Raw genomic sequence first — 14,220 nt, 5'->3', positions numbered from 1 at the left:
CAAATAGGCATCAAAAAGCCAGAAGCAGACCTGAGTCTCAAGTAGTAGAGGGTTAGCCATGAGCTAAAAATCTCAGGGAAAAAGCCCAGGCTCTGATTTCAAGCCCCAGGACCAGGGTAAATACAAGCAGGAGCTGGTGGCTCATGCCTGTACTCCTACCTATAGGAGACTGAGATCAGATGATGGAGGTTCAACAGCAGATAAGGCAGTAAAGTCCGTGAGATGCTCATCTCCAATTAAACACCATAAAGCCTGAAGTAGAGCTTTGGCTCAAGTGGGAGAATGTAAGCCTCAAAGCAAAAGCAGCTCAGAGACAGTGCCCAGGACCTGAGTACAAGCCTCAAGAACTGGCACAAAAAGCAAACAAAAAAATCTCCTCCTACCATTACTTATTCTGTTCAACTTGTTCTAGATATTTTTTTTGTATTTGTTTTTTCTGTCAGTCATGAGATTTGGTCTGGGCACTGTCCCAAAGCCCTTCTGCTCAAGGCTAGTGCTCTACCACTTTGAACCACAGCTCCACTTCCAATTTTCTGGTGGTTAATTGGAGATAACAGTCTCATGGACTTTCCTGCCTAGGATGGCTTTGACCTGCAATCCTCAGATCTCAGCCTCCTAAGTAACTAGGATATAAGCATGAGCAACCAATGCCTGGCTCTCAGTTCTTTTCTCCATACTTCAGTTTCTTAATAGTATCTATCTCTCAGATATCTTTACAGCCTCATTGAACACAATTCATATTCCACATAACTCATTCTTTTAGGTGCACAACACAATGGCTTTTAATAAATTTATCCAGTTGTGCAGCCTGCAGCAAATCTAGTTTTAGAATATTTCCATTATTATAAACATTTCTTCATGTCTATGTGCAGTCAATTCCTGCTCCAACATCCAACCAATACTGACGTACATTCTGTACCATACATTCACCTTGTTTACAAAATTTGTACACATAGAATTATACAACAGGTAGTCTTATAGATCTTTTTATGTTTTTGAGGTCCATTAATGTTACTATTCTTTCTTCTTAAATTGCTGAATAGTACTGTGACCTCTCATATTTAAGCATTTCCTTTTTGTCTTGGACCACTGGGTTCCAGGTTGTTTTTCCTGTCCCAGCCTAGCTAAACTCAACAATACCTCAAAAAAGCCCTTTTTATTAACTTGTTCATTTATTTTCATTTCTCCTTTTCATAACCAGGTATCAATTGGTACTTTTAAAGAAATTTGTGTGTGTGTGTGTGTAAGCACGCATGTAAATGCACACTAACAGGATTTGAACTCAGGGCCTCATGCATCTAATTCTTTTGCTTTGACAAAAGTAGTAACCCAAGAAAGGAAAAAGTACAAATAAAGTTAAGTAGTAAATGGTTGAGTGAAAAATCTGGAATTTTTTGTAGATGACTACACTTCACTGTCATAATTGAAACTACTGAAGTATTTATTCATTAATAAAAATCACATTGTTTCTGATGAGATATACTGGAAACTTGACACTAAATTTATTTTTAACATTTTTGTTTTAGTAATTATTAAGCTATTTTCAGTTTTGTAGCTAGATGGTTGTCAAACTGGAAACTACATTTACTAACTTCCCTTGAAAGCTGTTTGCAATATTGCGATTGAACCCAGGGCCTGGCACATGCTTGGCACACGTTTTACCACTTGAGACATGCCCTACCCCTTTTTCTTGTACTTTTTTTTTTTAAGTATATTGTTAATTTTGCCCAAGTGGGCTTCATGCACGACGTTTCCACTACTCAAGTAGCTAGAATTACAGGAACAGCCCACCACACTGAACTCTGGTGAGCTTTTGACAATGCATTGTGAACAGAAGTCATCTGTGATGCTTCTGTTTTGTCTTAGTAGTGCCTATCATTTCCTCCCTACCTATTTGCCCTTTTTGTGTATTCACAATTGATAAAATTTCAAGTAATCAGAATTCGGACAAGGTATGTATATTGAGCTGCCTCTATAACTCTGCACTTCTTATTTCTAAGACTATTCTATGAAAAAGAAACACTCTTCTCTCTATTTAAATCACTGTATTTTAGATCTCTTTGCCTCTATCATAACAAATACCCTTTAAAGAACACCACACAGGACAGGTGTGGTGGCTGTACTCCTAGCTACTGGGAAAGCAGAGATTGGGTGTTTTAAGATTTGAGGTCAGCCCCTGCAAGAAGTTAGCCATACTCCATATCAACCAAGAAGCTAGGCTTGGTGGTGCCTTCCTCTTTTGCCAGCTATGTGGGAATCAAAACTGAGAAACTAGGAGGGCAGGTGTCCTAAAGGCATTTTCCACTTACTTTAAATTTACAAGGGGCTAATTTACAAGCTGTAATTGCAAATTTGGCTTAAGAAATCAACACTTGATTCTTTTGGGGAATACTGCACAGAGAAAGACTGCATGTGGTAAAAGTCAACATCAATGACTGAGTCAAAGAGCAATTCAAAAGAGTTGGGACTTTGAATGTAAAGAATGCTAGCAAATTCACTGCAAAAAATTAAAAAAAAACAATTCTAAGTCATACTAATATAATTTATATTAAATAAAACACCATGAATTAGGTAAATTTTCTTTGTGACTCTTTAAATTTTAGCATTAAAAATAAATTATCAAATATTACTCTTATTTTGTTCTTTCCTTAGTTGTTTAAAGGAAATCAGTAGGAAAATACAACAAAAATTCCCATTTCTTAATATTTGGGGGAAAAAAAGCCAAAATGTACTAATAACACTAGAACCAGAAAGTAAGCAGAAAGAGAAGATTCTCCATTAAAAGAGGGACTGATAAACATTTTAAAACAGAGGATCTGAAATTTTTCAAGAAGGAAGAAAGTATTTGCCACTTTGTTCAAGTATTTGTTTCTATCCTTCTATAATAAATGTTTTCCTTTGTACATCTTGATATGCTTTCTCTTGTCAGTATCTCTAAAGCTGATACACCAAAGGTTAATTTTCAAACATGTATCACAAGGGAATATGGAGTTGGTTTGATTTTTATTGTTACTTCCACAAAACTATTTCTTAAATTATTTTCTTAGGTATAGTTAATATGGTTTCTGGTGATGGTAGAATAAAAATTAACAGCCAAAAATGTATAATCTTATCTTAAATATTTTTAAAGTATTTTTCTAAGCATGCTATCTACATGCATGGTCAGCCCATATGAACTGATGATTACCACCGACTTTAATCAAGGACTACTTCTACCATAACTCCTATTAAAGATGTCAAAAAGCCAGTATACAACAAATATGCTTATTTGTTTTGCTTATGTTTCATGCTGGTACTAAGCTGAGAACTTCTGATTTTTTGCTGGTACTAAGGTTTCCCTCTAGCTCGGCTGGCTTGTTTAGCTATAGTGTTCTACCATTTGAGCCATACCTCAAGTCTGGCATTTGCTGGCTTAATTGGAGATAGACCCTCCAGAACTTTTTCTGTCCAGGCTAGCTTTGACCTCAATTCTCTATATCTTACCCTCTGATTAGCTACAATTAGGTGTAAACCACCAGTCCCTGGCAAAATGAATATTAAAAACCAGAACTAAAAGCACCTAAATACTGAGGTATATTCCAGTGAAATATTACTACAATAAATACTGAAAGGCTTTTCAAAATACAACTTTTTTTTTTTTGAATTAGCTTCCATATTGTTTAGAACTTTATAAATCACTTTTTTTTGTTGTTGTTGTTGCTTTTTTTTGTGCTGGTCCTAGTTCTTGCTAACTCAGGGGCTGGATGCTGTCCCTGGACTTCTTTTGCTCAAGGTTAGCAGTAGTCCAGGCTTGCACTGGTTATCTGTAAATAGAATTTCTCAGACATTTTTGCTGAGGCTGGCTTTAAGCCACAATTCTTATCTCTCAGACTATTGAAAGGATTGCTAGCTAGCATCTAGCCATTCTATGAGGGGGGGGTGGGGGGGGGGGAGGAGGGGGGGAGAAGAAGAGAGGATTGTACATGTGCTCAGATCCTGAGTCTGAAACTCAAGACCTAGACACTGTACTTCAGCTTTTTTGCTCAAGGCTATTACTCTTCCAATGGAACTATAATTCCACCTGGAAATAAGAATCTCCTAAGACTCTCCTGCCTGGGCTGGCTTGGAACCAGGATCTTCAGAACTCAGCCATCTGAGTGATAGGATTACAGACACAAGCCACTAGTGCCTGGCTTCTGGTCTTTTTGAAATGCAGATTTCAACCTACCCAATTGTTTTCCCTATCTACTGTTTGAAAAATATTGAAAAAAAAAATACAAAAACCCCCCAAAGTTAGGAATATCTAAGAGGTTATTTACTATGGTAGTTTAAAATAGTGAAAAAACTGGACACAACTTACTATTTTCACTAATAAGTAAACAACTAAGGTGTTAAATGCATTGCAATATAAAAGCAGTTAACAGTTTAAATAAGCTCTCATGTGTACAGTATGTACACTTATAAATGTGAGCAACACAGTATAGGGTGATAAAATTAGGATAACAATTACATAGATTTTTAGCAATAACATTATATTTATGAATATATTTATAGATTATAATATGGTGGGAAAAAGCAAAGGGGTGATTTTGTCAAAAAAATGTACTCATTACCTGACTTATGAAACAATACCCCTCTCTGTATAACACTTTGGTAACAATAAAGTTATATTTTAAAAAAGAATATACTTTAAATGTGTATATACATTGTAGATTTTTATCCAATGTTTACTTGCACAAATGAACCTTTTGCACACATCATTTAGTCAAGGTTATTCTCTATACCATCTTCTTTGTTTCCCCACCCCATGTATCCTGTTCACAATACAGACCATGCACAGGGGGGCTGAGGTGTTATATATGGTAGGTTTACTCTGCTTCCTCTTTCTACACAGTCAGTGTAAGAACACAACCTGTGGTTAAGTATCAGGAGGCCCTGAAAGTATATATTTTAATATTAACTAATGAGGTGGGATGCACAGGTAAAGGGTGGTTAAAGAAATATGTATATGCATATACATTCAACATATATATGTATATACATATATAATATTTTAATTCTTAAGTTTACTTCAAATGAAATTTGAAAAGCATATTTGAAGCAAATTAAAGGGGTTGCTACGTTTTGAATGTGAATTGGTAAAATGGAAGGTAGAGATAAGAAAGAATGAAGATCAGCACAATCAGATACCCATGCTTAAATCAATAAATAAAAGAGAAAAAGAGAAGTTGTTAAAAAAAAAAAGATTAAAATCATGTGGACTAAGGAAGATTATGGAGGCATGTAGCAACAGCTGAGGGGAAAAAGCATGAAGTGGGCTGAAAAGGCAGGAAGAAAAGGCCTAACAACTGGTAAACTGATCCATTCCTCATTGGTGGCTCAACTGTATAAATAAAAGAGTGGCAGCTTAGTGGGAAAGTACTTAGCAACTCTGTTTACACAGACAACAGAAAGTGCCACTAGAGTGGCAAATTGAACTGTGCAAGGCCAATTAACCCTTTCACCTTAGTGTTTTATACTAGCCATCTTACTTACTGTGCCTCTGTTAGATCTACACTGATATGTGTTAGGACCAAATGCAATTATAAATCATTGTTACATGTATTGATGAATTCTGCAAATTCCATGAAGCACATCCATTTTATTTAGTGCTCTGAATACTTTCTTTTCTACACTCATCTGGTTTTAATTAAGAAACACTTTCAAAGGAAGCAAGGTTATCCAGAAACTCAAATACACATGTCCTTTATTAAACTAAGAATTGATTACCATTCAAGTTTTTAGCATAAAGGGGTTTTTTTTTTTTGCTTTTTTTTTAATGTTAAGTTGACCTCAAATTGCTTCTAGGACAAACAGGAAAATATGAGAAAGAGTAATGTATTTATGGGCAAAAATGTAACGAGAAATCCTAATATTTGCTGAAGAGGTCTATAAATCTTAAACAGATCTTACAGCTGCTGCATAAGCATTACACCTATGATTACAATTCATTACTTATAAGAAAAACCGTATCTTGAAAGATAATATGCATTTTTAGGACAGTGGAAGGTTTACTGCTGATTCATTTTTCTCCTTCCAAAATGCAGTCAACATGTCTTCTTTTAATTATGCATATTTGAGAACAAGGATGCTATCTTCCACGTACCATATAGTCTAGAAAAGTGTCATGTACTAATAAAGTATACTCATGTTTACCTTGACATGTCATGAAGTGCTAACATATGGAAAACGCATTGTTTCTATAAAGAATAGCCAATAGCAAAACTGATTGTTCAATGGCAAACTAAGTAATAAATGTTTATTCATTAATCTTAACAACATCTCTTTCCCTATTAGCCATACTTCCAAAGACACCAACACCATCCCACTATCTGTTAATTGTCACTCTTATTAATAATAAATTTTAAATACAAATAAAAAAATCAATAGATTTTTTTAAAATCAGGAAAGGAAAATAAGATCCTTGTGGCCTTGGCCTTTCTCTCAGCCTTTTTGTGAGTGCAGGCCACCCACTAGCCTCCCCTATTTTTCTCTTTCTCTCTCTTTTCCCCCATAACAGCACACCATTGAAAAAACAACCAACCAAAATGAGCAGTCAATGCTAAGAAAAAACAAATCTGCTCTTTTGAACAAATCAGAGTATATTGGTATTTTTCTTGCAGGTAGGTAGAGAATACAGTGGACACTTACCACACTGCTGGCCTCCAACTCCCTTAAAATAGTCTCAAGCACAAAAGTAGAATCCTATACTTAGCACTTAAATACCAGAAAAAATTCAAGCCTTTATCTTAGCATTTGTGTGTGTGTGTGTGTGTGTGTGTCCACAGATCCTGAGTACTGCCACTGAGCTTTTGTGCTTAAGGCTAGTGCTCAACCATTTGAGCCACAGCTCCACTTCCTGCTTTTCTGGTAGTTAATTGGAGATAAGAGTTTTATGGGGCTGGGAATGTGGCTTAATGGTACAGTGTTTGCCTAGCATGCATGAAGCCCTGGGTTCAGTTCCTCAGTACCACGTAAGCAGAAAAAGCTGGAAGTAGTGCTGTGGTTTAAGTGGGAGAGTGCTAGCCTTGAGCAAAAAATGTTCAGGGACAGTGCCTAGGCCCTGAGTTCAAGCCCTAGGACTGGCAAAAAAAGACAAAGAAAAAGAAAAAAAATCAGAAGGTAATTAAACAAAAAGAAATAATTAAACATCTAAAAAAAAACTCCTATAGTCATATACAGATGGCAAATGAAAAAGTACAGTATAAAGAAATACAAATTAAAGAGACAAATCATAAGGATATGATGTTACTGCTTGGGCTTGAGTTTAGAACTATTCCCAAAACAGGGGACCAAACTACACCTATCCAAGAACTGACAATTATTATTTTTCCCACTAAGTAAAACAAAACACCTCAATGAATCCAATATATGTACCATTCTCATTTCCACCTTCCCTCCTGTATAGAGAGTTCATTAAAGGTCTTTTCTCTCTTTTGAAAAGATGATATGACTGTCTAATATACAATTCTTTAAATAATCTAATGTAAAATAAAAATTTCAAACTGAAAAGGAGAAAAATCCATAATTAACAGACTTTTCTACGCCCTTCGTATTTAATCAACATTTAGATATTTAATTGTGAATATTTTTTGTTTATTAATTTGAAAAGGTCGTCTATTTGCTATGTAGAATTATTTGATATATTTTGTAATATAGGATGAGTTTTAATAGTTTTCTTTCTAAAATTCTTCTCCCAAGTTTCTTCCATCTTTTTCAACCCTCATCAACTAAATATACATGCAGATAGTTTGGAGGGTGTTTTTTTTTCGGCAGTACCTAAGAGTCGAACTCAGAATCATGTATTTGCTATGTGGTAGTATACCACCAAGCCACATCTCTAGACTTTTCTTGCTTTTGTTATTATTTCGAATAGGGTCTCACTTTTGTGGGGGCAAAGCTGGATCATGATCTTCCTATTTACATGCTCACAGGAACTGGGATGACAGGTGTGAGCCACCACACTTCACTAGACTTCAAGTAACTTTTTAACATGACACAATATTGAAGGAATACTTAATAGTTCTCTATTCACGCGTCACTCAATCAAAGAAACGTGAGTGGAGAGAAATACAACAACAAACTCTATAGAAATTTCTATTATTTCTTGATTGTCTAATACTCATATATTGACAAATCGGAAGTGCTTTCAGTAAAACTGGGCAATGCTCCAGATTGCAGAAATAGGCCCGATATTTACAAACAACATATAGCAATTGTTACCACAGCATCACACTCACTCTCTCTCTCTCTCTCTCACACACACACACACACACACACATCAACTCTGGTTAAACACTATCACTGAGGTGCACACATAATTGCTCCACTTATTGAAAATCAATTATTGCTATGGCATGCTCTTCTTTAACTTGAATTACCTAGTATATAAAGAGTAAACAATATAATGATATTCTTACCATGTAGGAGTTATATAAATTTAACTAGACTGCCTCCACATATTCTCATTGAAAAAATATCAGAGACAAGCTTTCTTGCAATTAAGGATAAAGTTTAATGATATATGGTAATGTTTAAAAGTGGCTAAATGTCTACTCAAGAACTTCCATTCATGCATGTAAGTGGTAGCTAGTTTAGTAGCTTTAAGAACTTCTATGCTTCTAACTATACAAAGCTATCTGATGGAAATGTGAGAGAAGCTGAAGAAGCTTCAGACATTTCCATCCAATTTTAAATTTACAGATATGTGAAAAGCATTCTATTATAGATCAGACCATATTTAGAGCTCTATTCATTCTAAAAACCTTTACGTCTAATATAAAGAGATACATGCACAAGGGTTTAAAAAATTGACTATGATGAGATGAAAGTGCTGATAGATTTAATTTCTAAGTTGTTTTTGTTAGTACAGGTAAAATTATATATTTGTGAGGGTTTTATTCCAACCTATTTTTTCCTGCAAATCTTGCTTTTAAGTTATGATTTTGCAGAACATAAAACTATATATAGATGCAGAAATACCTATACTTGGTATTTCTCAAAAGAAAATACTAGAAAGCAAGTTGAAAGAATACCAATAAAGAATATTATCTTCATTTTCCCCCCAGCTCATCAACGTTTGATGAAACTTTCTGCAAGGCAGTCAGCTAAAGTAAATGGATAAAAAGACTACTTTCTCTTTGTTTCAGAAATGTAACTTTTCTTCAACCTTTTCACTTAGCTCATTCCCATGACTTTTCCATTTTTCTTTGTTATGAATTTCAGGGAGTATTTATTTTTTGGGTAGTTCCCTGGCTTATCTTTCTCAGAATCAAAACTTAACAGATTTATGGGATTAGAAAGTCTTTAGGTTGGGGCTGGGAAGGTGGCTCAGTGGTAGAGCACTTGTCTTGCATGCTCGAGGCCCTGGGTTTGATTCCTCAGCACCACATAAGAAAAAAGAAAAAAGCCGGAAGTGGCGCTGTGGCTCAAGTGGTAGAGCGCTAGCTTTGAGCTGAAGAGCTGAAGGACAGCGCCCAGGTCCAGAGTTCAGGCCCCACGACCGGACCCCAAAAAAAAAAAAGTCTTTAGGTTATCTAGTCTAACTATTCTGAGTGAGAAATCCTTTCTATATTTTCTCTATTATTAGCTACAAATTTTGTGCTAAACATGTGCTAGATATTTAAGAAACAGCAAGAAGAAAAAAAACAAAATCTAGATATTGACCAAATCACGTAAATATATTAAATACAATGGCATTAAAAAATAATCAAGGGGCTGGGAAGGTGGCTCAGTGGTAGAGCACTTGCCTTGTATGCATGAGGCCCTGGGTTCGATTCCTCAGCACCACATAAACAAAACAAAAAAAGCCGTAAGTGGCGTTGTGGCTCAAGTGGTAGAGAGCTAGCCTTGAGCTGAAGACCTGAGGGACAGTGCCCAGGCCCAGAGTTCAGGCCCCACGACCGGACCCCCTTCCCCCCCCAAAAAAAATCAAGCTTAGTGCCCATATTTTGATATCTACATAACTTCTCTCCAATAAGAAGAATCAGATCTCCTGAGAGAAGTAACTGATTCCAGGACTGGGCAGATGAGTCTAGAACATCTTGTGGTATGAAAATATAAAAAAAAAAGCTCTAAGAAAACAATGGGAATAAGCCAAAGGATACAAAAGTCAAGATGAAGAAGCTCTACTAGGCCAAGTGTGGTATGAGCAAGGAAAAAATGATAGTAATGGACTATTTCTCACTAATTAAAATGAATATTCATGATTCTAACCTGACATAAAATGACTAAATATTGAGAAGGCATACCTCTTCCTTGCAGTGGAATTTGAGTTAATAGACACAGAATAATGGAAATCATTATGTGGCAAATACCATAATAATAATGGTTATAGGCAAGAATAATCAATGGAGGCTAAAATGCTGGGCAGAAGTAATCTGAGAAATATGATGGTCTGAAAGTATTTCCCACAAGACAGGAAAAAGAACATTAACTTTACAGTTGTGAAATGACAGAAAAAATATGGGATAAAAGAGGTGGTTATTAATCAAATGACTAGAATTAAAATAATCTGTGATGAGATCTACTGATAAGCAAAACCTAATAGTATACACTAAAAATGTATATACACTAAAAATCCCACTTCTATGGTATTTATGATTGTGTACAACTGGTATTTATACATAAACTGATCACTTCCCCATCCTTATTGATAAGGGTCTTGCTGCTGTTGTCTGGCTGGCCTTGAATTCCAGGACTCAAGCAATCCGTCTGACCCAGCTTTCTTTTTTTTTTTTTTTTTATTTGAGAACATACTGTACAGAGGGGTTACAATTACATGGGCAGGATAATGCATACATTTCTTACCAAGCATTGCAGCCTCCTCCTTTGTTTACCCTTCACCTCCCTTCCCAGCCTCCCCCCTCCCCCCACCCAAACTTTCCCCCCCTCCCCCCTGACCCAGCTTTCTAAGAACCTATAACACCATGTGTGGCCCAAGAGGAAATTTTTGACAAACTCAAAATAGATATTCTAAAACATAATACTTGTATCAAGGTCAAGAAAAAAAAAGTGGCAAAGGAATCATCCCAAAGTGAAAGGTATTAAATGAGGTAAGACAACTAAATGTGTAATTCTGGGCAAGGAAAACTTGACTGTATCTATAGGTAGAGTAACAATATTGTACCAATACTAATTTCCTGGTTTTGATATGTTCACTAAGATTATGAAAGACATTTGAGAAAGCTACGTAAAAAGTGTAAGAACTACTGTTTTGCTATATTTTCTTAATAAGAGCCTGATATTATTTCAAACTATAGGCAGAAATAGCTTAAAATATTTAAGCCTAACACTGTAGTCAGTGATCAAACATCTTAGTCTTTCCCTTTCACACTAAGTCTATTCCTCTTTAGACAAGATCTTCAGAATCCAACTACATTTGTTGCTCTTTTTCAAAATTGTTACCAGGATTGTTTCTTACATATTATCACAGAATACATTAAACTTATTTTCTGTAATCAAGTTGTGTTTATTAATGCAAATTGTAGTTTTTAAAACAAGTATCAGATTAAAAAAGAGAAGTCAATATTGCCTAATTCAGCATGCAGCTAAATAATGCTTAGCTCTTTTCTCTTTTTTTTAAAACTGAGGTCCAACTAAAACTTCCCATTTACATTTGGTTCCCTTAAGCAAAATGTAAAATTAATTTTCTCATCCTTTCAACTCAAATTTTAGAATGATGCGGAGAGCAGTTAAGATTACCTTGAATCAAAATTCTTTTATTCATTTGTCATGGATATATTAAATACATATCACATGCAGTGATCTACTTCAAGTTTGTAAGTAAGGCTAGGTGAATACAACTCTGTGGTAGAGCAGGTAGTTAGTATGTCTGAGGCTGTGAGTTCAATTCCCAACACCAAAAAAAAAAAAAAAAGAAAACTGCCCATGAAGAGTGCTCGTATTTGGAAAAAAAAAAAAAGCAAAGGAGAAAATCTCAATGGAATTAAATTTAGGTTGGATGGTAGCGCTTGTTTTTCATGTTTAAACATATTTGATTAAATATTAAATATAAGACTATGACTTTCCAATATCTCTACATGTATATATATCACTTCAGACATTATTTCTTTGCTTTGGCAACAATGAAAATACTTTCTCCTAATTACTTGAAATATTCAACAAGAATATAGAGATAGAGAGATGATTGTTAACATCATAGGATGTAGTTGGATAGACGGAACAACTTCTGGTGTTCTACAGTATAGAAAGATAACTGGCTAACAATCATTATTTTCATTCTTCTTTGAGGTAACCCTTTTCCTCCTTCCATATGTGAGAGCATGACTTTGTCTTTCTGTGCCTGATTTCACTTAACATTATTTTCTCATTCCAACCATGTTGACTTCAATTTTTTTTCTTTTTTTAATTTTAATGGCTGAATTGTATTCAGCTGTGCATTTATTTTGTAATTCACCCATTTGGCTATTGTAAACAGTTTAAACAGGCAAATATCTCTGACATTATTTCAGTTCCTTTGGAAATATACTCAGAAATGGGATTAATGGGTCATATCATAGTTCAAGAATAGGCAGCACTAAAATAGTAAGAATACAGAATATTAATTCAGCTGTAAAGAAAATAAAATCATGTCATTTGAAAGTAAAAGGACAGAACTGGAAATCATGTTAAGTAAAATAAACTAAACTCAGAAACAAAAATATAACACATACTCTCTTATATACAGAATCTTGACCTTAAAAAAATAAGGCTGGACAAGGTGGCTCCCATCTGTAATTCCCACTACCCAAGAGGCAGAAATAGGAAAGACTGAGATTCAAAGCCAGCCCAGGGAAAAAATTCTCAAAAGCCTCTATCTCAAAAGAAAAACCTGGGTGTGGTGGCTTGCGCCTGTCATCCTAGTAAGATGGGAATTATAAGCAGGATTGCGGGCATAAATATGAGACCCATTGAAAAAACAATGAAAAGCAAAAGGGGCTGATTGTATATACCCACTTAACAAGTACAGAGCTCTAAATTCATACCCCAGTACTACAAAAAAAAAAGAATAGGTGATTGCCTGTGGGCAACAATGGAAGTGGGAAGGACAAAAGATGAGAGTGACGGAGGTAAATACGATCTAAGTACATTATATCCATGTATAAAAACATAATAATGAAAGCATTAAAACTGTATAAAATGAGATGAGATAAATGAGATAAATGAGATAAATAAGATTATGTTACATGCATGTGTGACACTTATCACAATGAAAATCCTTGTATAATTAAGGAAGGGAGGGAGGATTTAAAGAACTTCTCATATAGGCAAGAAACATTTCTTTTAACAGAGGCCCAATCCTATGTCTACTACATATTAACTATCACAATCTGCAATGTAGGCTGGAAAATGTACTTGTTTTTAAAGGCAATAATACAGGGTGTCCCACTAATAAAGAAGAGAATGGTTAGACAGGTAAAATCATTTCATCTTTGCTATTTTGAGACTTTTCTTTAAAGTATGTGATTAATGAAAATACACACATTACATATACATTTTAGGCCAAATGCTGGTAGCTCATGCTTGCAATACTAACCACTTAGGAGGCTGAGATCTGTGAAGCCAGCATGGGCAGACAAATCTGAAAGACTTTCCCAATTAACCAGCAAAATGCCAGAGTTGGAGGTGTGGCTCAAGTAGCAAATTGCTTGTCTTGAGCAAAAAAAAATCTAAGAAAGAGGCCCTGAGTACAACTCCAGTAGTAGCACCAAAAATAGAAAAGAAGAACAAGAGAAAGAGAAAGAAAAACAAATCATATTTTAATAAACCTCAAAAACTAAAATGTTGGTTAAATTCAAGTTATGACATTGAAGATGCAGCACTATAAATAAACTTGTATATTCAGTTTACTCTCCTCTCCATTCTCCTCCTTTTTCCTTTCCCTCTCTTCTTCTGTTTCTCTTCCCCCCTCCTCTCCCTCTATCTCTCCCTCCCCCCCCCCCTTTGTATGTGTGTATAAGGGAGAGGTCAAACAGTGGGAAAAAGAAGTGCTTAGAGGTACTGCAATTCACAATATGGGTTAACTGTATTCTATCTAATTAGACTCTCAATTTAGAAGACTGAAAGGCTCTATTAAACATGTCTTATTTTTCGTATATCTTTAAGATTTAATTTATATAACATAAAATTCATTGGTTGAAAGTGATTTTAAGGAGTTTACAGAGTTCTGTAACCAAAACCTAATTTTATTTTTATTTATTT

General features: G+C 35.1%; 1 protein-coding gene and 1 non-coding gene across 2 annotated transcripts in view; both read right to left on the bottom strand.

Annotated features, from left to right (window-relative positions):
• Positions 1-14,220, bottom strand: part of Dnajc1 (DnaJ heat shock protein family (Hsp40) member C1) — a 154,514-nt gene that overhangs the window by 120,465 nt on the left and 19,829 nt on the right. The window lies entirely within an intron of this gene.
• LOC122113349 lies at positions 4,785-4,914 on the bottom strand. Its single transcript, XR_006148428.1, has one exon. It is a non-coding gene; the product is annotated as a small nucleolar RNA SNORA51 (small nucleolar RNA).

Source organism: Dipodomys spectabilis, unplaced genomic scaffold (assembly GCF_019054845.1).
Source record: "Dipodomys spectabilis isolate Male_0828 unplaced genomic scaffold, ASM1905484v1 ptg000096l, whole genome shotgun sequence".
NCBI lineage: Eukaryota > Metazoa > Chordata > Mammalia > Rodentia > Heteromyidae > Dipodomys > Dipodomys spectabilis.
The sequence above is the reverse complement of the archived record's forward strand: the minus strand, read 5'-3'. Positions and strand labels throughout refer to the sequence as shown.